The sequence below is a fragment of the Myotis yumanensis genome, unplaced genomic scaffold (assembly GCF_028538775.1).
Source record: "Myotis yumanensis isolate MYYU_CA2020_CCGP unplaced genomic scaffold, mMyoYum1.0.hap1 SCAF_3, whole genome shotgun sequence".
In the NCBI taxonomy this organism is placed as follows: domain Eukaryota; kingdom Metazoa; phylum Chordata; class Mammalia; order Chiroptera; family Vespertilionidae; genus Myotis; species Myotis yumanensis.
The window spans coordinates 193670081-193695396 of NW_027223754.1; the positions used below are offsets into that span (position 1 = coordinate 193670081).

At 42.0% G+C, this 25316-nt stretch overlaps 1 long non-coding RNA gene across 1 annotated transcript; it reads left to right on the plus strand.

Annotated features, from left to right (window-relative positions):
• The first annotated feature begins 1175 nt into the window (after positions 1-1175).
• Positions 1176-19785, plus strand: LOC139005711 (uncharacterized). The gene is made up of 3 exons (XR_011470691.1): positions 1176-1263; positions 16768-17088; positions 19496-19785. It is a non-coding gene; the product is annotated as an uncharacterized lncRNA (long non-coding RNA).
• The last annotated feature ends 5531 nt before the right edge of the window (positions 19786-25316 follow it).

The following is a 25316-nucleotide window of genomic DNA, read 5'->3' on the forward strand; positions in this document are numbered from 1 at the left end:
GTTGGGCATCATCCCATGCACCAAAAGGTTGCTGGTTCAATTCCTGATGGAGGAGGAAGCTGAGCCATTGAGAAGTTGACTTGCTCAAGGCCATCCAGCTAATGGGAGACCTTCGCAGAACTCACACCCAGGTTTTATGATTTCCAGTTCAGGTCCAGCACAGGCCTCTGCTCCATCTGTCAGGAAAGCAAGTGTGCCTCAGGGACTTGCTCACATGAATGCTGAGAGGAAGCCAGGTTGTCAAGGCTGTTGGTGTCCTGGCTGCTCTGAGATGGTCTTGCTGTGGCCTGGCTGGTGGGGGCGCTGGAGGCCCAGGCTAGCCAGTAGTTTGTTTTAGAGGTGGTGCGTCCAGCATTCCTGGTGGAGGTGGGGATACTTCAGCAGGAATTGGTGACTAGCTCTTCTGAGTGGCGAGAGGAGGTGGCAGAGATCTGTTTTGCTGGTCTGTGAATAGCTCTTCCAGCCATTGTGCTCGCCAGTGCCCAATGGTCATGAACACAGAGGCCAGGATGCCTTTGTAGTAGTCACAGCAACACCCTGTACTTCCTCCCAGCATTCCAAGGAGGCTCCTGAGTAAGGCCTCCAGACACCCCCTTTCTTTCTCCTCTACTGGATTCCATCCTTCTCAGGAGGAGGTGGCCATCTCTATGGTATGATTTGAGGGGTGTGGAAAGGCCTCTGAGCTCGTGATGGGCAGCCCCCCTTCCAGATGTTATCTCTTGACCACGCAAAATGTGAATATCACAGCGAATACTTCCTGACTTAGGCACTGTTTACTAGTAAGAGCTTTTACACACTGATCTCGTCAATAGTTTCATGAAATAGATGTTATTGTTATCACCTCCATCCTGTTAATATGAAGGAAACGGAAGCTTAGAGGAGTCCAGTAATGACCCCAAGGACACATCAGCATTAAGTGGTAGACCCAGGTTTCAGACCTCATGTATCTGAAGCAGAAGCTTATGTTCTTTCTTTTTTTAAAAAAATTATATTTTTATAGATTTCAGAGAGAGGGGGAGAGAGATAGAAACATCAATAATGAGAGTCATTGACTGGCTACCTCTTGCATGACCCCCTTCCCCCCACTGGAGGTTGAGTCCGAGTAATCTGAGCATGTGCCCTGACCTGAATTTGAACTGTGACCTCTTGATTCATAGGTTGAAGCTCAAACACCAAGCCGCACCCGGCTGGGCCAGAAGCTTACGGTCTTAACCACTCTACCACACTTCCCTCTATGTATTCCTGATACTGTGTGCTTTGGAGGTGGGTAAGCCATTCATTTATGAGTTGGTTTTTAAATAAGTCTTTTATTTTAGAACAATTTTAGATTGGCAGGATTGTTTTGTAGATATAGTACCGAGAATCTTCAAATACACTCTGCTACGTTTCCTCTATTATTGACATCTTACATTAGTATGGTACATATGACAGTATTAATGAACCAATATCAATATAACATTATTAAGCAAAACCCATAGTTTATTCAGATTTATTTCTTTTTCTTCTTCTTCTTTTTAAAAACTGAATGTCCCTTTCTGTTCCAGAATCCCATCCTGGATGCCAGATTACATTTAATTATCATTTCTCCTTTAGGCTCCTCTTGGCTGTAACAGTTTCTCTGATTTTCCTTGTGTTTGATGGCCTTGACAATATTGAGGAGCACTGGTCAGTAATTTTGTAAAATGTTCCTTAATTGGGATTTTTCTGGGGATGTTTTTCTCATGATCAGGCTGTGGTTATGGGTTTTGGGGAGGAAAATCACAGAGGTAAAGTGCCATTATCATTACATATCAAGGGTCCATAGTATCAGCATGACCTATGACTGTTGCAGTTGACCTTGATCACCTGGTTGAGGTAGTAAGTTTGTCAAGTTACTCTGCTTTTCTAATACTGTGCTTAAAAGTTAATTTTTGAGCACCAGGAGGAGAAGAAACTGGTGACTCCTGGAAACAGAGAGAGAGGAGAGAGGGCAGAGCAGGGTGATGGCAGGTCTCCTGGAACAAAAGAGAACTTTACACGTGGTTAGGAGGAGAAGCTGGTGGCTTTTGAGGCAAGCTTGATGGAGCAGAAGAGAATCCAGGTCCTGGATTTGGGTAAGAGCAGTGCTCAGCATGGCCCAGCAGTAGGAAAACCATCTAGGCCAAGCATGTCAAACTCATAGCCCGTGGGCCGCATACTTTGTTTAATTGGCCTGTGTTAGCCTTTGAGTTTGACATGCTTGATCTAGACATTCCCTGGAGAACCAGGCAAAGGAAGCTTTGCCACTCAGCTTGGGTCTTGTTTTCATGGATTTAATTTCCCAATAGACTAATGCTGTAATCAGACACAGAGACACACCAACCGAACTGAAAGAAGGCACATGCTGTTCACCTTTAAACTCCCATCTAGCTCACTGTTGGGCCTCTTTGATTAAAAGTTCAGGAGAAATGAATATACTATATAATAAAGAGATAATATACAAATTAACCCTCAAAGCCTCACAAGATGGCTGCCTACGACCAGGCCAGCGGGGGGGTTAGTGAGGGATGACCAAATGACTGAACAGCAGGCTGTGTGGGGCAACCAGGCTGGCGGGGCGGCCATGAGGAGCGACCAGGCCAGCAGTGGGGTGGGCAGTTAAGGATGACCAGGCCAGCAGCGGGTGGGCAGTTAGGGGCAACCAGGCAGGCAGGCAGGTGAGTGATTAGGAGCCAGCGGTCCAGGATCGTGAGAGGGATGTCCCACTGCCGGTTTAGGCCCGATCCCAGGGATCAGGCCTAAACCGGCAGTCGGACATCCCCTGAGGGGTCCTGGATTGGAGAGGGTGCAGGCTGGGCTGAGGGGACCCCCCCACCAATGCACAAATTTCATGTACTGGGCTTCTAGTTTGTTATAAATCCTGAAATTATTTTGTAGATTAGCATCATTAGATTGTATTATACTTTGGAGTTGAAAGTATTGATTTTGCAATGTAAATATTTAACATAGATCACAAATTTTGTAACCATGTTGGGGCACTTCTTCATTTTATAACTTATGTACTGGTGTTTTCAAAAGATGGAGGGGACCCTTTCATGCCACCCTGAGAGATCCTGCCTCCTTCAAGTGCCAGGAGGCTGGTGAGGGGTGAACTGGGGGCCTGAGAGGACTTGGAAGGCCAGCTGGCTGAGAGCTGAGCTGGCCAAGTCATGTGCTTAGATTTGCCTGTCTGTTCCAGCGTGTGAGCAAAACAGGGGGGACTGAGTTTGGATAGTTGATCTGAGAGGCTTTGGTCCCAGTGTTGGGAGTAACCTGGGAAAATGAAGGAATGCTTTGGTTTGAAGTGGCATCTGCGATTTTCAGCAGCTCCTTGTGCCTGTCACTGTGGCTGACATGAAACAATTAGAGAGAAATACCTTTGGGCACCAAGAGGTCTAGGAGTTACTTGTTAAATGAAAATATCCCTAGGATATGAAATAACTGATACAACAGAGGGGGTGGGGGTCAATCAGCTTTTTGAAAAGAGTGAAGTCCTGTGAAAGAGGGACCCGAGACAGAAGTGTGCAGAAGGTGGAGGGCAGGACTGGAAAGCAGGGAGGGGAGACACGGACAGGGGCCATGGAAAGGAGGCACCAAGGACCTTCATGAGTCTGTGGGAAGCTGTCCTGGTGACATCCTATTTATAGCTGGGTGACCTCAGATGAGTCACCCCTTGATTCAGTTTCCTTACTTCTCTGTAACATGGGGACTGTCAGCCAGTCAGGATGGGACCTTTTCCATGTCCTCCCACCACACATTTTGTGCTTCTGCTGTCACCACCACAACTACCATCAGTGATCACACTGTCACATGCAGAAACCCCGGGGCTCTATGTTGAGGGCTTGGCATGGATTATACCTGATTTAATTCTCATGGCCCTGGGACACAGGTACTGTTAGTGCCTCCACTTTACAGATGGGAAATTGAACCTAATAGAGGTTAAATAGCACATGAATGTCACAGGCCAGGGATGGGCGGATACAGGGCCTCCATATCTAGGTCAGCCTGGGTCAGGGGCTGGCAGACTTTTTCTACCAAAGGTAAATATTTTAGGCTTTGTGGGTGACACGTGGGCTCCTGCCCTCTTCCTCTCCCTCTCTTTCTTCAACCCTTTAAAAATGTAAAATCTGCCTGGCCGGCGTGGCTCAGTGGTTGAGCGTCAGTCTATGAACCAGGAAGTCATGGTTTGATTCCCCATCAGGGCACATGCCCAGGTTGTGGGCTCGATCCCCAGTGTGTGGTGTGCAGGAGGCAGCCAATCAATGATTCTCTCTTGTCATTGATGTTTCTATCTCTCCCTCTCCCTTCTTCTCTGAAATCAATAAACATATATTAAAAAAAAATAAAAATGTGAAAACCATTCTTAATTTGTGAGCTATATGCAAACAGGCTTGATTTGGCCTGCAGGCCATGGTTTACTGACCCTTGTAACTTGTAAACAGAAATGCCCACTGCTTTACAATGGCACATCTTCCTAGATTTCAGAGGGGACATAAAAACCCCTCAGAATCCTGGGACTGGAGGTGGAGTGGGGTGACAGACTTATCGGTCTGGTCCAGGCAGATGCTGGCTCTACGGAAGACCTAGTAGAATGTGGGCACCAGGGCCTCTCTCAGCATCTGTTCTGATGGGCCCTCAGTCATGCCCTCACCCCTGCCCCTCTGTTTGTTCAGCCCACTCTGTGAGGAGCCCTGTGGGTGCTCACTGGGATGGGCCTCTCTGTCTCCTCACTGGGCTGGGCATCTCTACCTCCTCCCATCCTTTCTCCTGGGACTTCTGTCCTCAGGTGGGGAAGGCCAGTAGAGAGGATCCACAATCAGCTACTTGTCTCCACTCCTTTTTGTCAGACCCCTTGGTGGCTGGTGTGCGGAAGGAGGTGCTGAAGCAGAAGGGGCACAAAAGGATGGGAAGGCTGCCTGCAGAAGGGAGGGAGGCCTGAGCTCGGCAGGAAGCTGGGAAATCTTTTGTTGCTAAGGCGTCTCAGATTGAGGAGGTTTGGGAAAGGAAGCTCTTGTGTAAACACAGGGAATGCTGTTTGTGTGCACGGGGCTTGCCTCGTGTGTATATCCGACAGTGCCTGTGCGCCTGTGCACCTGCGCAGAGGCCCCATGGGGAGAGCAGCGGTCCTGGGTTCTAGACAGCAGAGAAAACAGTTAAGCCAGGCTGCACCTGGGTTCAAGTCCTGACACCACCACTGACCAGCTCTGTGACCTGGGTCCATTTCTTCAACCTCTCAGACACCCACCTTCCTCATCTAGAAGATGGGAACAGCAAGGCCTGTCTCAGTAGATGTTGTAAAGCTAATAAAGTAACACTGTCGATTGAATGCTTTACTACATACCAGGCACCGTTCTAAGGCTTTTCTGCATACAGTTGATCCTTATTACTTGTAGATTTGTATTTGAGAATTTGCTTACTTGCTAAAATTTATTTGTAACCCCAACATCAATACTTGTGGTCCTTGGTGAGCATGTGCAGAGGGCAGAACAATATAGCTGCCTGACGTGCACGACCCCAGCTGAGGTCAGAGGCGATCGCTGCCTTCTTGATTCAGCGCTCAGACTATTCTTCTTATGGTTTATTTGGTGCCATATTTTTCTCATGTTTGGGCTTTTTGTTGGTGATTTCAGTGTTCAAAATGGCCCTTAAGTGTAGTGCTGATGTGCTGTCTAGTGTTCCTAAGTGCAAGAAAGTTGTGCTGTGCCTTAGGGAGAAAACACAAGTGTTAGATAAGTTTCATTCAGGCGTGAATTATAGTGCTATTGGCTATGAGTTGAACATTAATGAATCAAGAATATATATTAAATAAAATGTCTTTAAACAGAAACTCACATAAAACAAGGTTATGTATTGATTGGTTGATGAAAATGTGATCGTTTGCAAGAACTCATCCTCTTATATTCCCCTAGGAGCAATGGTTCAGCGTTCGCTAAGTCAGTGTTCACAGAGACTTTGTAGAGAGTAACTACCATGAATAACTGTATTAGTTCATTTCATCATCACAATGACCCTACAAGGTAGAGCTCTCATTATCATCTATATTTTACTCATGAGGACTCATAGACATAGAGAGGTTGTCTAATTTGTTCGAGGCCAAGCTGGGATCAAAGCCAGGTGGTTGCTTCTGAATTAGGTAGAGCAACATGCAGAAAGCCTTAGGCAGGGCAGGGCCACTGTGACCTCAGGATTGAATGGTCTCCAAAGTCCCTTCTGCTTGGATATTCTAAGTGTCTGTGATTTTTGCCAGTTCCTCCAAGCCTGCCACCTGCAGTGGCTGGGTCTGCAGGCTGGGAGGGTGGGGAGCTGTAGCTCCAGGTGTGGATTTGGCATGGACAGACTGTATGACAGGGAGCATGCTTGCGTGAAAGATGCTGGAGGGGCCTGGGGAGAAGTTTGGCTGTCAGCTCTCTTGGTTGTACCACCATCTTTAGAGATGTCTCCTCACCAGCTGAAGGTGGGTTGGAGGAGCATGAGTGGCTCATTTCTTTTGTAGAAGTAGAACTTGAAACTCTGAGAGCTTCTCTAAGATGACAGGACACCTTGGGACTGATTAAGGACAGAACTCATGAGGGGTGATATGAAAAATATTTAAGAACCTTGTGGCACAGACTCCAATCCCAGATTCTGCTGTGGACAAGGAGGCTGGTTGCACCGGGGATATTGGCTGAATCCATCTGGTCCCAGGATCTGTCCTGGCTCCTTGATTCCACCTCTACCTCTGTGTCACATACACAAGAAGGGATAGGATTTGTCTGTGTTCTACCAAGTCGCACCTATCTGTAGCTACTGTCTTTCCTGGAAAATTCTCATCGTGGTGGTATTAGTGGCAGGGGTCACCACTCCCTCGCATCACAATAATTATCCATTAAGTGCCCTGATAGTGAGGAACCAGGGCAAGGAAACTGGTGAGAAGGTCTGAGTTCAAATCCCAGATGTTCATCGACCTGTGCAAATCCTCCCACCTTTTAAGCCTTTGTTCTCTCATGGGTAAACTCTGATAAAACTACTACACCTCATGGAGTACTGTGAAGATGAAGGTGAACATGCTTCCTATGTTGAAAAAACCTGTGTATGAAATGAAAGGGATTGGGCTGGGCCCTATCCTGAGAGGCTCACCCAGGGAGCAGGAACTTGACAGTTGGGTCAGACCACACTGCTTTGGATACTCACGTGGCAGAACTGTTACTTGTCACCTGCATTCTCCTTCCCTCTTCCACAGTCATTGGGCAGCAGCTGGGGACATGACCTCCCAGAACAAAGTCTCTATTTCCCTGGCTCCTTTACAGCCAAGGTGGCCATAGGGCCATGTTCTGGGCAATGGAAGGGTGGGCGCAACTTCTGGGCATGTGCTTAAAGGGCAGGGCTCTTCCCTTAACCACCACCTCCCCCTTCCTTCCTCCTCCTGGCTGTCCAGAGCACGAATGTGGTGATAAGCTGTCTAAGACCTTGTGATACAGCCAACCCCCAGGGATGTCAGAGCTAAAATAAATGGTGTCTGATCTCTACCATGTGGAGCTGCTGTAGCAGCCTGAACTACTTATGTATAGGGTAGTACTTAGGGAGAAATGCTCTCTTTCTCATTTAAATCATGGTTATTTGAGTTACCTGTTATTGCAGTCAAATCTATAGCCTAACCATGTGACCGTGAAGGAAAAGTGGTAAACCAGTTCTCAACAGGCTAGTTCAGGGGTGGGCAAACTTTTTGACTTGTGGGCCACAATGGGTTCTTAAACTGGACCGGAGGGCCGGAACAAAAGCATGGATGGAGTGTTTGTGTGAACTAATATAAATTCAAAATAAACATCATTACATAAAAGGGTACGTCTTTTTTTTTTTTTTTAGTTTTATTCATTTCAAACTGGCCGGATCTGGCCTGCAGGCCGTAGTTTGCCCACGGCTGGGCTAGTTGCTAATGCATTGTTTTTGTTTAAGAATGAGAGTTGGGGCTGATAAGACAGGAAGGCAGGCAACTATGGGAATTTTCTTGAGAATGGCCCAATGAACCACTAGTTATCTCTGGGTCAGTCTGAGAAGACTTGATGGGGGAAGCAGGAGTTTGGGGATATCAGTGGCTTGAGTACTCTCTCCTCCACTTATCCATCCCCTGACTTCCTCTCTCCCATATTGTCGGCTAGGCACTCTTTATCCCTGGGAGAACAGTGAGGAAGAAGACACAGGCCCTGCCTTCACGGCAAGATGTAATACAGACATAAGTCACAACATCAGGTCATCCGTGACCCTTTTCTACCTCTCACACCTAATGAGGACTCCATCAGCATGTCTTGTCAGATCTACTTTCAAACTATAACCAGAATCCCCCTTCTACTCCTATCCCGGTCTACCACAACCATCTCTTGCCTAAACCTTGCTGCTGGAGGCTGCTGGGGTGCTCGCTGTCCACTTTCAGGCCGGGATGTTTGTTTACTTGGCCAGTAGTTTGGCAGCCTTGGGTTTTTCTTGCGGAATAGTTCTTGCTGAACTTCAGAGGAGGAGTTAAGTAAATACTGACTCCCAGATACGGGAACCAGAATCATACAGGAAAGGAGGAAAGGAGCCAGAGGACCAGTCCGGAGCTTCCCCTGCCAGAGACCCCCGGGAGTGCACACCCAACTCATTCATTCCCAGTCCCTGTGGGAAGTGAAGTGAGTCATCCTGTGTTTTCCAGTGGAAACTCTTCTTTTTGTTGTTGTTTTGCTAATCCTTACCTGAGGATATCTTTTCATTGAATTTTTTTTAAAGAGAGTGGTAGGGAGAGGGAGAGACAGGAACATCAATGTGAGAGAGACACATTGATTGGTTGCCTCCTGCATGCACCCGACCAGGACTGGGGAACCTGCAACTAGGTTACATGCTCTTGACTGGAATAGAACCCGGGACCCTTCAGTCCACGGGCTGATGCTCTATCCACTGAGCCAAACTGGCTAGGGCTCTTGGTTCTTCTTCAAAGCATTCATTTGTTCACATAGCTGGCAAACATTTATTAAGGGCTGCATGCCACTAACAAGCTAGGGATACAGAAAAACTCAGTGTGGCAAAATTTTGCATTCATTTTTCATAGCCTCCCTGTTCTGCACTCTTTCCTCCTTTTGCTCTTAAAATTTTCCCCATATCAACCCCATGCCCTAGACTGGTGCTATGTGCTTGGGAGCAGGGGTGTGCTGGTAATGTGTAACAACTAGCTCGCTGGGAAGAAATCTCCGGCCTGTAGCTGATGTCCATGGTGTAAATACTCCCACCATGTCTACACATGGCAACATTTTCATGCTACCAATGTGATGTTCCTGAATGCAAAATTAGGAAGAGTTAGACAGTCACACACCATTATATTGTATTTCCACCACACAAACACAGCAGTCTGTATGCAGAGCCTCAAGAGTATAGATAATAGTAAAATGCAAAAACAATTAGGAAATGATGAGTGTTGAGTATTTATTATCTGTTTTAAATATAATTGATTTAATTACAAGCAGATATAACTTAATTTTAAATAATGACTATTGTATAACTGATTCACAAAATTCCTGAAAATGTAACAATCAGCTCTTGCAAGCCAGTGCCAGCTGATTCCAGCTTATCATGGCCAGGAGCTTGCCAGAGATGCAAAAACCCCACTCCAGAGCTACTACACCATGATACTTTTAAAACTATACTCAGGTAAGTGGACATGCTGTCTTTTCTACCTAGTCATGCTGCTGGTGGTTAGGCTCCATGCCCAAGACCGGTCTTTTTTTTTTTTTTTTTTTTTTAATATTTTAATAATTTTTATTTCTTAAAGTATTACAAAGAGTATTACATATGTCTCCTTTTTCCCCCCCTTGACATTCCCCCGGACCCTACCCCCCCCCCCCCCCCGCCCCGTGTCTTGTGTCCATTGGTTAATCTTATATGCATGCATATAAGTCCTTCAGTTGGTCTCTTAATCCCCCCCCCAACCCTCCCCAGGCTTCCCACTGTAGTTTAACATTCTGTTCAATGTTGCTCTGCTTCTGTATCTACCCCTGTTCATCAGTCCATACTGGTCCCCTTTATTTGTCCCAACCTCACTGGAGTAGTCTCAACCTCACCAGGGCCGTCAGAGCCTCACCAGGGCCGTTTCAACCTCACCGGGGCCGTCCCTACCTCACGGGGGCCGTTTCAACCTCGCCGGGGTCGTCCCTACCTCACGGGGGCCGATTCAACCTCACCGGGGTCGTTCCTACCTCACGGGGGCCGTTTCAACCTCACCGGGGCCGTCCCGACTTCACCAGGGCCGTTTCAACCTCACCGGGGTTGTCCCTACCACACCGGGGCCGTTTCGACCTGACCGGGGCCGTCCCTACCTCACGGGGGCCATTTCAACCTCACCGGGGTCGTCCCTACCACACCGGGGCCGTTTCAACCTGACCGGGGTTAAGACCGGTCTTTTGCCCAACATTTTTGGCTCAATAAAATCTTACTTAAAAAAGACTTTAGTCGTGGAAGTGAAAGACTTTTGGTTTAACATAGGAAATACTGACCTTAACATACTGACAGCCTGGTAAAGGTAATGGATCTGTGGACATACACAAGAATCATAAAATGAGGGAGAACATACACTGTGATCTGTTTCTATCCACAGAATACTTTGTATACACATTAGAGTTAGAGAAATATGGCCCTCGAGGTAACTAGTACTTATGATTTTTTAAAAAATATATTTTATTGATTTTTTACAGAGAGGAAGGGAGAGAGATAGAGAGTTAGAAACATCGATGAGAGAGAAACATCGATCAGCTGCCTCCTGCACATCTCCTACTGGAGATGTGCCTGCAACCCAGGTACATGCCCTTGACCGGAATCGAACCTGGGACCTTTCAGTCTGCAAGCCGACGCTCTATCCACTGAGCCAAACCGGTTTCGACAGTACTTATGATTTTGTTTAGATTTTTAAACCTTTTCATAACACAGATGCATATAAATTTTATGGTGTTTTTCTGGCTTTTTCTTTAAATAGTTAAAAAAAGGTGTTATTTTTAAAAGAAGTTTTAGGTTCACAGCAAATTTGAACAGAAGGTACAGAAGTTTCCCATATACCTCTGTCCTCACACATGCACAGCCTCCCCAATATTAATATCCCCAGCAGAATGGTACATTTGTTACAATTGATGGACTTGCACTGACACATCATAATCACCCAGAGCCCTTAATTTACATTAGGACTCATTCTTTTTTTTTTTTTTTTTAATATATTTTATTGATTTTTTACAGAGAGGAAGGGAGAGAGATAGAGAGTTAGAAACATCGATGAGAGAGAAACATCGATCAGCTGCCTCCTGCATATCTCCTACTGGGGATGTGCCCGCAACCCAGGTACATGCCCTTGACCGGAATCGAACCTGGGACCTTTCAGTCCGCAGGCCGACGCTCTATCCACTGAGCCAAACCGGTTTCGGCAGGACTCATTCTTGGTAGTGTGTATTCTATGGGTTTGGACAAACTTATAATGACATGCATCTACCATAATAGTATCATACAGAATAATTTCACTGCTCTAAATAGATGCACATAATTTTTTGTTTTGCTTTTTTAAAAAATAAAAAATAGAACCACACTGTAACTGTTTTACATGTTTATTTTTCCACTTAATAATATGTCTGAGAACTTTTTATGTCATCTATAGAGATCTGTTATTTTTAATGTCTCCACAGTATTTTAGGGCATGGATAAATCATGATTAAAAAAAATCATCTCTCTGAACGGACACATATTTTTTTATTTTATTTTATTTATTTTTTTCGGACACATATTATTGCCCTATTTTGTTTTAAGACATCTCATAATTATAAAAATTTCCTCTTAAATTTTAATTCCTTTATCAAAATCTATCTTTTAAAAAAATCCTGAAAATTAAATTATACTAAGGGGTTAGAGGCCTACAATAGTAGTTCGAAGTGTCTTCCTTCTTCCCCCGATTTAAAAGTTTAAATTTTATCCGTGTTTGCTAAGATATTTATGCTTAAGTTTCTAAGGAAGCTGATAGGTGATCAAAAAGAATTATAAGTGTTCCAAATTAAATTACAGCTACTGGAGAGAGAGAGAAGGAGACAGAATTGTTAGTCTGTTATAGGCTGTGGGCTAGCTAACAAAAAACTTCTCACATTTCTGTTGTACCTGTTGGAGTTTCGGATTAATTTCCAGGTGGCTGTTTCCACAGATTATTTTAGCCAGGCACCATCTAACTTCAGGAGCCTCCGGACTATGGTCTTTCTGGACCAATGCCCAGTCACTCCACAGGAGCGGATGTTTCTTTATATGGATGTTGCTATCTCAGAGCTACTGCACTTCATCTTCTCCCACCCCTTTGCCTAAAGCTCATGTAAATTCTTTCAGACTACCTCTTTCTCCTCCTTCCCTCCACTTACAAAATTCTGGGATGATGGACATGCTGTCTTTTCTACCTACTCATGCTGCTGGTGGTTAGGCTCCATGCCCAAGACTGGTCTTTTGCCTAACATTTTTGGCTCAATAAAATCTTACTTAAAAAAGACTTTAGTCATGAAAGTGAAAGACTTTTGGTTTAACATAGGAAATACTGACCTTAACATACTGACAGCCTGGTAAAGGTAATGGATCTGTGGACAAACACAGGAATCATAAAATGAGGGAGAACATACACTGTGATCTGTTTCTATGTTTCTATCCACAGAACACTTTGGTCATCAAAAATGTGGGTCCCCCTCCCCCCCGTCCCCTCGGCCCCCACAACCAATTCTCTGTCACCAACTGAGTGTCCTACAATTTAATTAAATTCTGTTAGCATCAGATCCTACAGGTTAAAGGGTTCAGCCTCACAAGATTGCCCCTAATTCAGATGCCAACTACAAGCCCTAGGCCTCCTGTACTTCTGACCGAGGGGCTATAAATTGGAGATTCCCACAATCTCCCTTCTCTGGTTTGATAACTTGCTAGAATGGCTCACAGAACTCAGGAGAAGACTTTACTTTTACCAGTTTATTATAAAAGATACAATTCAGAAATGGCCAATGGAAGAAGTACACAGGGAAAGGTATGGCGGAGCTTCCATGCCCTCTCTGGCCACACCACCCTCCTACGACTTGATGTGTTCACCAAACTGCACATTCTTTGAGCTCCATTGTTTAGAGTTTTTATGGAGGTTCTATTACATAGGCATGGTTGATGAAATCATTGGTCATTGGTGATCAACTCAATCTCCCGCCCCTCTCTCCTTCCTGGAGGCTGGGGTAGGGATGAGGCTGAAAATTGCAACCTCTAATCATGCCTTGGTCTTTCGAGAACCCTTCAGCTATGTAGGGATCCCCAAACACCAGCCATCTCATTAGCGTGCAGAAAGATACTCCCACCACTCTGGAAATTCCAAGGGTCTTAGAAGTTCTTGTGTCAGGAACCAAGGACTGAGACCAAATATTGTAACAAAAGATGTTCCGATCACCCCATCACTCAGGAAATTACAATAGTTTTAGGAACTTCCTGTCAGGAATTGGGGACAAGGTCTATCTATCTATCTATCTATCTATCTATCTATCTATCATCTATCTATTTATCTATCTATCTATCTATCTATCTATCATCTATCTATCTTTCTAATCACTCTAGAGACAGAACAGTTACAAGCAGCTTTGATGCTATAAGAACATAGAAGGTAGGAAGAACAACATTAACTGAGAAACTGGTAACATTCGAGGAATTAACCAGAAGTGGGGAGATGTTCACTTGTCCAGGGCCCATAAACTGCACCACTACACAAATGAGATGATACTGTCTGCCTTGGGCTCGTGGTTGGTGAAGGTGGGATGAGATGAGAGCCCCAGAGGCCAGGGGGTATTTTACTATGTGTAGTGCGTACCCCTTTCTTCACAACTATCCTAAAGTGAGATTCCCTTTTGCCCCCAGGTCTAGTCTCTGAGTTCTTTATTTCCAGGAACTCTGATCGGCAAAGATGATAAACATTCTAGACATTCTAGTTGGCTCCTGCACAAGGCTCAGCTGGACATGAAAGGCTTTTGCTTGTTCCTGTCCCTCTGCAAGAATTTGATTTTGATTATTCTTGGGATGCATTCCAGAGCTGGCTGCAGCCCCAGCTGGTCATTGGTGCCTGCCTGGCTGGCCTTGGTGCTACACACCACCCCTCATGGCTGCCCTCTTGGCTCCTTGTACATTGCCAGTTGGTCCCTGACCCCTGGATCTCCATCGGTGAGCTATGTGGCGCTCAGCAGGCTACTGCCTACTCTACTTTCTAGGGTACAGAGTGTCTCTCCACTCTCTGGCTTGATTCACCTTCACATCTTGCCAACCCAGGCTTCCAGCCCAATCTAGTAGCCCATGTCAAAATTGGCTGGAACTTTTTACTTCACAGACTTGTCTTTCACCTTCTGTAACAAAGGCCTTATCTGTTCCTTAGGAAAGGGGTGGCTGTTCCCTTGGAGGAAAATTTATTTTCTTTAAAAATTTCTGTATAAAATAATAAATGCAAAATAAATGTTATGAAACATACTAACAAAATAAACATCTGTGAACACATTACCTCAAAAAGAATTAGAACATTATTGATATGACTGCATCTGCCTGTGTGCCCCTCCCCTGGTCCATATGCCTGCCTCCCCCCAAGAGGGAGCAACTATCCTGAATTTTGTATTTATTATTTCCTTTTTGTTTTTAAAAGAGTAGCTTTATTACTCTTGTGTGTATACATGTATATGTCCACAAACTTTACTTATTATTTACTGTTGCTTGATTTTGAGCCTTATGACAATGGTGTCATATTGTTATGTAGATTTTTTCTACTACAAACAATATGCTATGATTATTCTTACACACATTTCTTGGTGCCCATGGATTATAAGGCATGTGAATGTTTAAGTTCAGTAGATAATTAGCACAAAGTTATTAGCACAAAGTGATTGTGTTAATTTACATGGTTATGATATTGAATGTAAATATCCATGCTATAACTCTCAAATTATTTAGGTCTTAATTAATGTCTTCTAATAATATTTCATTATTTTCCCTTACAGGTATTGAGCATTTTTTGTTCCTCTGCTGTTATGTACTTATAGTTCTGAGTTATATTAAATGAGTTTCTTTTTTTACAATTATATTTTCTGTTGCTGGTATATGTAAATGCAGCTGATTATTAAATATTGACCTGATATTTGGTTACCTTGCTGAAATTTCTGTTGCATTCTGCAGATACTTTTGGGACAATTATATGTTATAAATTATAGTTTTGTTTCTTTATTTTTTATTTTTATGACTTTAATATTTTTCTTATCTTTTTGCATTGGCCAGGATTTCCAATGTAGTTTAAGCAGAAGTGGTAAGAGGAGGCATCCTATCATTTTTATTTTTCTTCCTTTCTTTTTTTATTAATCTTTACCTGAGGATGTTTTTTCCATTGATTTTTTTTAATTTTAATTTTTTTTTTTAGAGAGAGTGGATGAGAGGGAGGGAGAGAGAGAGAGAGAGAGAGAGAGAGAGAGAGAGAGAGAAACATCGATGTGAGAGACACATATCAATTGGTTGCCTCCTGCATGTACCTCGATTGGGGGTGGGGAATGAACCTGCAACCCAGGTATCTTCCCTTGACTGGGAATTAAACCGGAGACCCTTTGGTATGCAGACCGACACTCTACCACTGAGCTACATTGGCCATGGCTCATTTTTTATTTTAAGGAAATGATCTTACATTTCCTCATTAGAATAATGTATCTTATAGGTTTTTACCAGTTAATCTTAGACTGACTAAAGAATTTTCTTCTATTCCCAGTTTGTTAAAAGTCTTTATGATGAGTGAATAAATTTGTCAAATTCTTTTTCTGCATCTATTGAGAGGCTCTTAATTAATTAACTAATTAATTATTAAATTGAGGCATAATTGACATGCAACATTATGTTAGTTTCATGTATACAACATTTGCATATTTTGTAAAATGGTCACCACAATAAGTCTAGTTAACATCCATCACCATATGTAGTTACAGAAATATTTTTCTTGTGATGGGAACTTTAAAATTTACTGTCTTAGAAAATTTTGAATATACAAAACAGTGTTATTAACTATAGTAGCCATGCTGTATGTTACATTTTCATGACATATTTATTTTATAACTAGAAGTTTTATCTTTTGACCTCCTTCACCCATTTCATACATCCCCCCCTTCCCCACTCCCCACCTCTGGCAACCACCAATCTGTTCTCTGTATCTATGAGCTTGTTTTTGTTTGTTTATGTGTGTGTTTTTTTGGTTACTCTGCACTTGAGGATATTTTTTCCATTGATTTTTAGAGAGAGTGGAAGGAAGGGAGGGAATATGGGTGTGTGTGACACCCCTCTCCCCCGACTGGGGCCAAGGATTGAACCTGCAACCCAGGTATGTGTCCTTGATCTGGAATCAAACCTGTGACCCTTTGATGCACAGGCTGACATTCTGATTACTGAGCAACAGCAGCCAGGGCTATTTGTTGTTTTGATTCTACATATAAGTGAGATCATACAGTATTTGTCTTTTTCTGTTTGACTTGTTTCACTTAGCATAATACCTTCAGGGTGCATCCATGTTGTCACAAATGACAGGATTTTATTCTTTTTCATGGCTGAGTAATATTCTATCATATACGCAGAATATTTTATATATATATATATATATATATCTCAGTATCTTCATTCATCCATTGATACACACTTAGGTTGTTTTCATATTTTTGCTCCTATAAATAATGCTGCAATGAACATACTATGTCTTTTTGAGTGAGTGTTTCTTTCTTTTTTTTTCAGATGAATACCTAGAAGTGAAATTGCTGGATCGCACGGTATTTTTATTTTTTTGAGAAACATTCATACTGTGTTCCATAGTAACTGCACCAATTTACATTACAAGATGTCTGAATAGACATTTTTCTAAAGAAGACACACAGATGACCAACAGGTGCATGAAAAGATGCTCAACATCACTAATCATCAGGGAAATGCAAATGAAAACCATGAAGAGACATCACCTCACACCTGTTAGAATGGCTATCATAAAAAAGACAAGAAATAACAAATTTTGGTGAAGATGTGGAGAAAAGGGAGCCCTTGTGCACAGTTGGTGGGAATGTAAGTTGCTGCGGCCACTATGCATATGCTTTTATTTTTATCCTTTAATGTTAGTGTGTAGTACATCATAATGAAAGATTTTCTTAGGGTAAAACCCTCCTAAATTTCTGGAATAAACAAAACTTGATCATAATGTATTATCTTTTTATGTACTTTTGGATTCAGTTGCTAATACTTTGTTTAGAACTTTTTACTTTTTACTCTATCTTCATGAGCAAGTCTGGCCAGTGATTTTCTTTTCTTATATTGTACATGTCTGGTTTTGACATCAAGATTATATTGGATTCGTAATCTGAGTGAGGGATGTTTTTCTTGTGACAGTCTGCTGATGCTTCTCTAATAGTTATTTTGGGCTTCTTTCTTTAACAACAGAACTGTAATTTTTAGCTGGACATTTAGCTAAAGATTATATTTCCAGTCTACCTTACCCTCCCCCATGTGATTAAGTTTTGGCCAGTATCCCTTCAGTGTCAGTTCTTTATAGCTCTGAATCCTGAGAGTTATGATTCCCGCTCTGAGAAATAGGTCCTTGAAAGCATTTATTTCTAAGGGTGACTAGTTTCATTAAACTAAAAAATAAACTTGAGTATATAGACTTCTTAATATACATATATTAAATTGAGGCAGAATTAGAGAAATATCTTCATTGCTTCTTGATACACATTTGCAGCTTTTCTAGATACCTTAGCAGAATGGAAAAATGTCATTCTTGAAGTCACTAAACCAGCCACTTTTTACATAAGAGGATGTCAATATGAAACATTTTAGGCTTTTAAAAAGAACTTTAAACACGTTTTCTTCAATTGTAAGAAAGCTTGCTCTTAAACATATGAACCAACATGACTTTCATATTAAACTAATGGTATTCCAAATTTAACATGCTTTGTAACATAATAGACTGAACTTTACATTTTTCATGATGATTTCTTTTTTGACCCATGAGTTAGTAGTGTGCTTAAATTTTTCCAAGCATATGTATTTACAAAATAATTATATTGTGTTATTATCTTCTAATTAATTGCATTATTCTAGGAAATGGATATTGATTCTTTGAAATTTGTGGAGGCTTGTTTTGTGGTTTAATATTTGGTCAATTTTTATAAATGTTCCAAATGTATCATCCCTAATGTTTGGATTCTCTATATGAATTCTATATATGTCCAATAAATCAAACTTATTAATTGTATTGTTCAAAATTTCTGTCCTTTCTACTTTTTTTGTCTCCTTGATATAATAATAATAGTGTGTTGACATCTCCTGATGAATTTGTACAATGATACAATGATGAATTTGTCAGTTTCTCTCTGAGTTCTATTAATTTTTTGTTTTATATACAGTATTTTGAACCTATTTCATTAATTTTATAATATATCTTCTTAGTAAATGAAACATTTAAAAATAATCCTATAGAGTTCTTACCATTTGCAACAGCATGGATGGAACTGGAAAGCATTATGCTAAGTGAAATAAGCCAGTCAGAGAAAGATAAATATCACATGATCTCACTCATTTATGGAATATAATGAACAACATAAACTGATGAACAAAAACAGATCCAGAGACAGAGAAGCATCAATCAGACTGTCAAACCTCAGAGGGAAGGTAAGGGAGGGTGAGGGTAAGGGGGAGAGATCAACCAAAGGATTTATATGCAAGCATATAAGCCTAATCAATGAACACAGAAAACAGGGGGGTGAGGACTTGAGTGGGGGTGGGGGTGGGGGGTAATGTGGGGATAAGGACACATATGTAATAACTTAATCAATAAAAAATAAAAAAACATAAAAATCATTCTATATAATAAAAGGCTAATATGCAAATTGTTCCCTCAGGAGTTCCACTGACCAGAAGTTCAACCGCTCGCTATGATGTGTGCTGACCACCAGGGGGCGGCATGGAACGAAGGAAGGCTCTGGCAGGCAGTCGACAGCTGGGGGAAGGAAGGCCCCGGCTGGCAGCTGGAAGGAAGGCCCAGGCCAGCAGCTGGAAGCCCCCAGTCGACCCTGATCACCAGCCAGGCCTAGGGACCCTACCCATGCACAAATTTCGTGCACTGGCCTCTAGTTATTTAATATTATTTTATATCCATAATAATGCTTTTTTCAAAAGTCTATTTTGTCTGATATTAATAAAGCCATTCCAACTTTACTTCAAACATTTTCAAGTCCTTGTACTTCAGGTAGGTCTCTTGTAAACATCATAGAATTAAGCAGTACTCAGCTTCCAAGATAGACCCCAATGAGTTGTGTCTCCCAGATTCACATCCTTGTGTAGTCCACTCCAACATGAAGTAGGGTTAACCTGTGAAACCAATAGGATATTGTGAAAATAGCAGTTTGACTCCAGAGGCTAAGTCATAAAATATATTGTGTCTTTCATTTTGCTTTCTCTTGAATCACTTGCACAGGAGGAAGCCAATCACCATGTCATGAGGACATTCAAGCATCCCTATGGAGAAGTTTACACATCAAGGCACCGTGACCTCTTGACAAAAAACCAGGACCAACTTACCAGCCTGGAAATGGGCCTCCTTGGAAGCAGATTCTCCAGACCCAGTCAAGCCTTCGCATGACTGGTGTCCCAGCCACCATCTGAGAGACCCTGAGCTAGAACCACTGAGAAAAGCTAACCAAGTACAAAATAATTATTTCTCAGCTCCTACAAAGAAATATGGTCTCTTGTTGTTCTTGAAACTTAACTCTCTTAGTGTGTCTTATTTTTTCCACTTTAGATGGAGAAATGGCTATAAAGAGATGTTTCTATGCCCTAAAAAAATGACTAGGCACATGGAATGATAAATGGACCTCATTGTTGGAGACATAATAACATGTGGAAGGGACTGGAAAATTGGAGAGAACATACCCATCCAAAGACAGAAAATCCTCCTCTCTAGCTGATGTTTCCTTGTGAGAATGTGACCCAGTTATGTAAAACCAGCCAGTCTTCCAGGTGAAGCCAGAAATCCACATTTAATGTAAAATACCCTAAGTTTTTAATATTGGCTCAAAATTTAAGCCAATACACACACACACACACACACACACACACACACACACACACACACAGAGTCATGTGCATACACCTGACTACTTTGTGGGAAAGCGAGGGCCAGAAAAGTTTAGTCACTTTCTCAAGGTGGAGAATGAAGTAGGTGGAGACTCTGACCTCCAGGAACATTCTCTCCTGTGAATAAGACGTATTTGTACCTTTACTGTCCTTCCCTTTAAGCCAAGCTGTGCTCCATTGTGAGATGTCATGCTGATGTCCGTATATACTGTATACATCAAATTACGGCAACTAATTATTAGTGATAGGCAGGGATGCCTGTGTGTCTGTCCATCAGGAGAGGCAAATAGCTCTGGGTCCAGAGAACAGCCAATCAGAACAGCAAGTGAGTTTCACAACAAGGATTATAAGATGTATCAGTAGACGCTGCTCTGTCTGCGACACTGCTTGGGAGACTTGAATTATTAATAAAAATTCTAGGAAGCCAAAGTGGCTTTTTAAGGTCCTTTATTCAATTAAAGGAAGACAATTCCAAGTGTATTTCCAAGCACCATTATTTTTTTATTTTGCAAAATTTATACTGATGTACAATTTCCATAGAGAAAGTACACAGATCATAAACACCAGTTCAACAGTTTTTCACAAACTAAACACCCCACCTCATTATCAGCACCTGGTTGAGAAATAGAACATTACTAGCATCCTGGAAGCTCCCCTCATGCTTCCATCTAGTCACTAAACCCCTTCTCCAAGGGAAACCACCCTCCTGACTTCTAACAGCATACATGAGTTCTGCCAATTTTTGCATTTTATGCAAGTGGAATAGCCAGTTCTTAAATCTTGTTTCTTTCACGCAATATTATATTTGTAAGATTCATCCACACTATAGTGTATGGGTGTAGATCATTCTCATTACTTTATAATAATTCTTTGTGTAAACAGCCTACAGTGGATGTATCCATTCCTCTGTTGGTGGACCTTGGATAGTTTCCAGTGTGGGGCTATTACAAATAGAGATATTGCTAAATTTGGTTCATTGTAAAGAGGTATTAAAAAGTAAATCAAGATTTTTTTTTTTTACTGTGCTCTTTCAGCATTAAAAAAAATTCAACTTCTTTTTTCAGGGAAGCAAGAATCCAATCAGGTCAAGAAAGAATACTAGTATTTTTGCCCTGCTGGTGTGGCTCAGTGGTTGAGCACTGACCTATGAACCAGGAGGTCACGGTTTGATTCCCAGTCGGGCACATGCCTGGGTTGTGAGCTCGATCCCCAGTGTGAGGTGTGCAGGAGGCAGTCGATCAATGATTCTCTCTCATCATTGATGTTTCTCTATCTCTCTCTCTCTCTCCCTTCCTCTCTGAAATTCACACGTGGCCTCTTCTTCCTCCTTTTCTCATTTGCAACTTACTTTGTAAGCTGAATTCTCAATAACTTTGTGTTTAATTCCTCCCCCCCCTTTTTGTAACATTAAAAAAGCAAACATCATTTTAAAGACATTAAATACTATTCAAGCACATTGTGAAAAAAAATTGGAAAACACAGAGACGTTTAAATAAGAAAATGACCACCTCCTGCCATCTACATATAATGGTGCAAATATGTGAGCATGTTGTTTCCAGTATTTTCTTCTCTCTCTCTTTCACATAGTTGAGATTGAACTATATATGCATATTTATATCTCCTTTCACTTAAGCTTATACCAAAACTATTTTCCCATGTCATTTATAACTGCTCTTGGAACATTGTTTTTCCTCGCTACGTGATAATCCATCCCACATGTATGCCAAAAGTTATTTGACTAATATCCTAGATGGGGATATTTAGGATGCTTACACTTTCATTTTGACAATTAGAAACAATGCTTCGGTGACTATCTTGGATGTAAATCTTTGTCCTCATTGTAGAGAATTTCCTTAGTTAGTTCCTAGAAGTGGAGTTTACTCGGTCCAGAATAATGACATTTTAAAGGAGTCTCATACATCCCATGTTGCCAAGTTGCCTTACAGGAAGGTGCCACCAGCTTTAAGAACTGAGAGCACAGGAGCACACATTTCATTGCATCACACATTGAATACTGTTTATTATGGAGCATCTTCATACTGTTCTGTTTTAAGTATTTTAAAATGTCTCTTCTGATTTATTGACCTGTGAGTTATTTAGAAATTTCCAAAGGTATGAGGCTTAAAAAAAAATCATTTGAATTGATTAAATTAAAAATTCAATTTAATTGTAGTGTGGTCAGAGAAGATGGTGTGTATGCTACCTATTCTTTGAAATGTGTTGAGAATTGTGTATAATCAATTTTGTAAATGTTCGGGTGACTAACCAGCCCAATTTGTTTGGGGCTGAAGGATTTCCTGGGATGAAAGACTTTCAGTGCTAAAATCAGGAAAGTCCTGGGCAAACTGGGCGGAGTCAGTTACTGGGCTGAGAATAGTGTGCGTACTATAATTATTGGGTGCAGAGTTCTAAATAGGTACATTAGACCAAGCTTACTTACTGGTTTTTTTTTTAAATTTTAATTTGGGAAAATTATAGATTTGCATGCAATTGTAAGAAACAATACAGAGAGGTTCAGTGTATCCTTTACAGCTTCAGATTATTAATACAGATTATCTGTTTTATTTGAATTTAAGCAGTTTTACTTGTACACACACACACACACACACACACACACACACACGTGTGCGCACACGCCTGTGTACTTAGTTCCGTACAATTTTATCAGCTGTGTAGGTTTATATATCCACCACCATGTCAAGATGTGCCCATCACAACAAAGATCACTCTTGTTGCCCTTTTATAACCACAAGCACCTCCCTCATGTTCCCCTTCCCCACTAATCTGTTCATTTCTACTTCTGTCATTTGAAGAGTGTTATATAAATGGAATTATACAGAGTATAACCTTCTGGGGTTGGCTTTTTTCACTGAGCATAATTCCCTGGAGATCCATACATGTCGTTTATCATGTTCTTTTTTTATTGCTGATTAGTATTTCATGGATGGATGGACCCCAGTTTAACTATTAACCCAATTAAAGACATCTGGGTTGTTTTCAGTTTTTGACTATTACAAATAAAACGTCTATGAACATTCATGTACAGAATTTAGTGTGAACTGAAGTTTCCATTTTTCCAGCAGAATGCCCAGGAGTGCAATTACTGGCTTTCACAATTGTTTTTTTTTAAATCTCTATTTTGCCAATTTTATATACTTGCGCTATGGATAATTGAGACAGATTTTGAAGTTGATTTATCAATGTATGCATTTTGAAGTCATTTTATAAGATGCATACAAATTTAGAATTGTTATAACTTTCTGTATTACATTTAGAACCCCAGGTCCTTGAATAGTGGTTCTGGGTTCAGGGATCCTATTGTGCTCCTGGTACCAGAAAGTCCACAAGACAGAGCGGCTTGGACCCTCTAACTCTATGGCAATAATAATGTAGTAGCATAGTTACTGAGAACGTGAGAAGATTAGTCTGAAGTTGTGTCATTCTTTTGACGACATTGTATCACAAGCATGCCATCACCAGGATGATTGATGACCATGAAGGAAGGAAGTGAGCATACCGTTTCCCCCACAGATGTCTGTGCCCCTAGAAGAGAGGAAGTGAAGGAGGATAGCTTCCCTTCAGCTAAGGTGCTGGCAGTACATGGTGGGAGCTGGTAGCCTGGCTTGGGAAATCTGGGGTGTTTACTTGGAGCGAACTGCCAAGAAAATGCTCTTTCCTGTGGAGTTCACGTTGGAAGAGAGATGCTACAAAGGTATAAGAGAAAGGCAGAGATGAAGCCTGCTAGGAATCTTTCCTCCCCTGAGCTTCTTGTGCATTTGTACTAGTAAATACACCCTGGAGAACTTACTCCGTAGGCAGGCAGAGGTCAACTCATCCATCCCCCTGTCTCTGGGCAGCAATGTCCCAAGTGCCTCCGACAGTCGCATCTTCCCATGTGTGCTTAGTCTCTTAGTTTATCTTTCAAGCCCAGCTCTGGTGGCCCTCACACGTTCACCCTCAGGGATCCCTTTTCCTGGAGACTCATAGCACTTATTGTACTCATAACCCTAATTTAGCAAAACTGTTTTAGGATGACACCTTCCATGAGAGCAGGGCTGTGTGGCATGTTGTTTCTGCCTGTATTACTTTCCTGTTGCTGCTGTAACACATTGCCACAAACTCAGTGCTTAAAACAACAGAAATTTATCTTACAGTTCTGGAGGTCAGAAGTCTGAAATGGGTCAAAATCAAGGTGTTGGGAAAGCTGGGTTCCTTCTGTAGGTTCTAGGGCAGAATCTTTCTGTTCCTTGCCTCTTCTGGCTTCTAGAGGCTGCCTGCATGCATTTGCTTGTTTGTGGCTCCTACCTCCCCAACCTCTGCTTCTGTGATCACATCTCCTTCCCTGACTCTGACCCTCTGGCCTCCTCATAGAAGGACGCTTGTGATTAGACTGGGTTCACCTGGATAATCCGGGATAATCCCCTCGTCTTCATAGCTTTAACTTAATCACATCTACAAAGTCCCGTTGACATTCACAGGTTTTGGGGGTTAGTATGTGAACACCTTTGGGTCATTCTGTGATTGGCTGTATCTGCTTTTGTCTTCTCGAGCTCCGTGGCCTCATTCAGGTCCTCATTGTGCCTCTTCTGGAATAGTCAATCAACCAGCTGACCAGTGGGTCTCCCTTCATCCATCTTGCTCCTCTAAAATCCAGGTCAACTGCAGCCAAGTTGTTTCACCCAGAGTCTGCTGAGTAAACACAAACCCCTCACCCTGGTTCAAGGTCCTTGGCAAATTCTCTTACCACCCTTTCTTGTCTTATCTCCCATCGTTTCCTTTACATGCTTTAACTACCAGTCCATTTAGTGATTTATTTACTTTCACATGCCCAGAGCTTTCCTGTTTCTATGCCTTTACTTCTTGCTTTACATCTGGAAAGCCCTTCGCCTCTCATTTCACCTGTCAAAATCCTACTGGGCTTTAAAATGCGGATAACTGTGGGCCCAGAAATTCCATATGTAGGAATTTCATACTATGGAAATAATCCTAAGGGTTGGGCATGGATAAAGTTTCAAAGGTAAAGTTCACTGTAGCCTTGTTAATAAAAGGAAAAATTAGAACCAACCTAAATAAACAGCCAACAATATGGAACTGATTACATAAATTGTGACTATCACAAAGTGAAACATTACACAGTGAACAAAAGCAAAAAGAACACAACA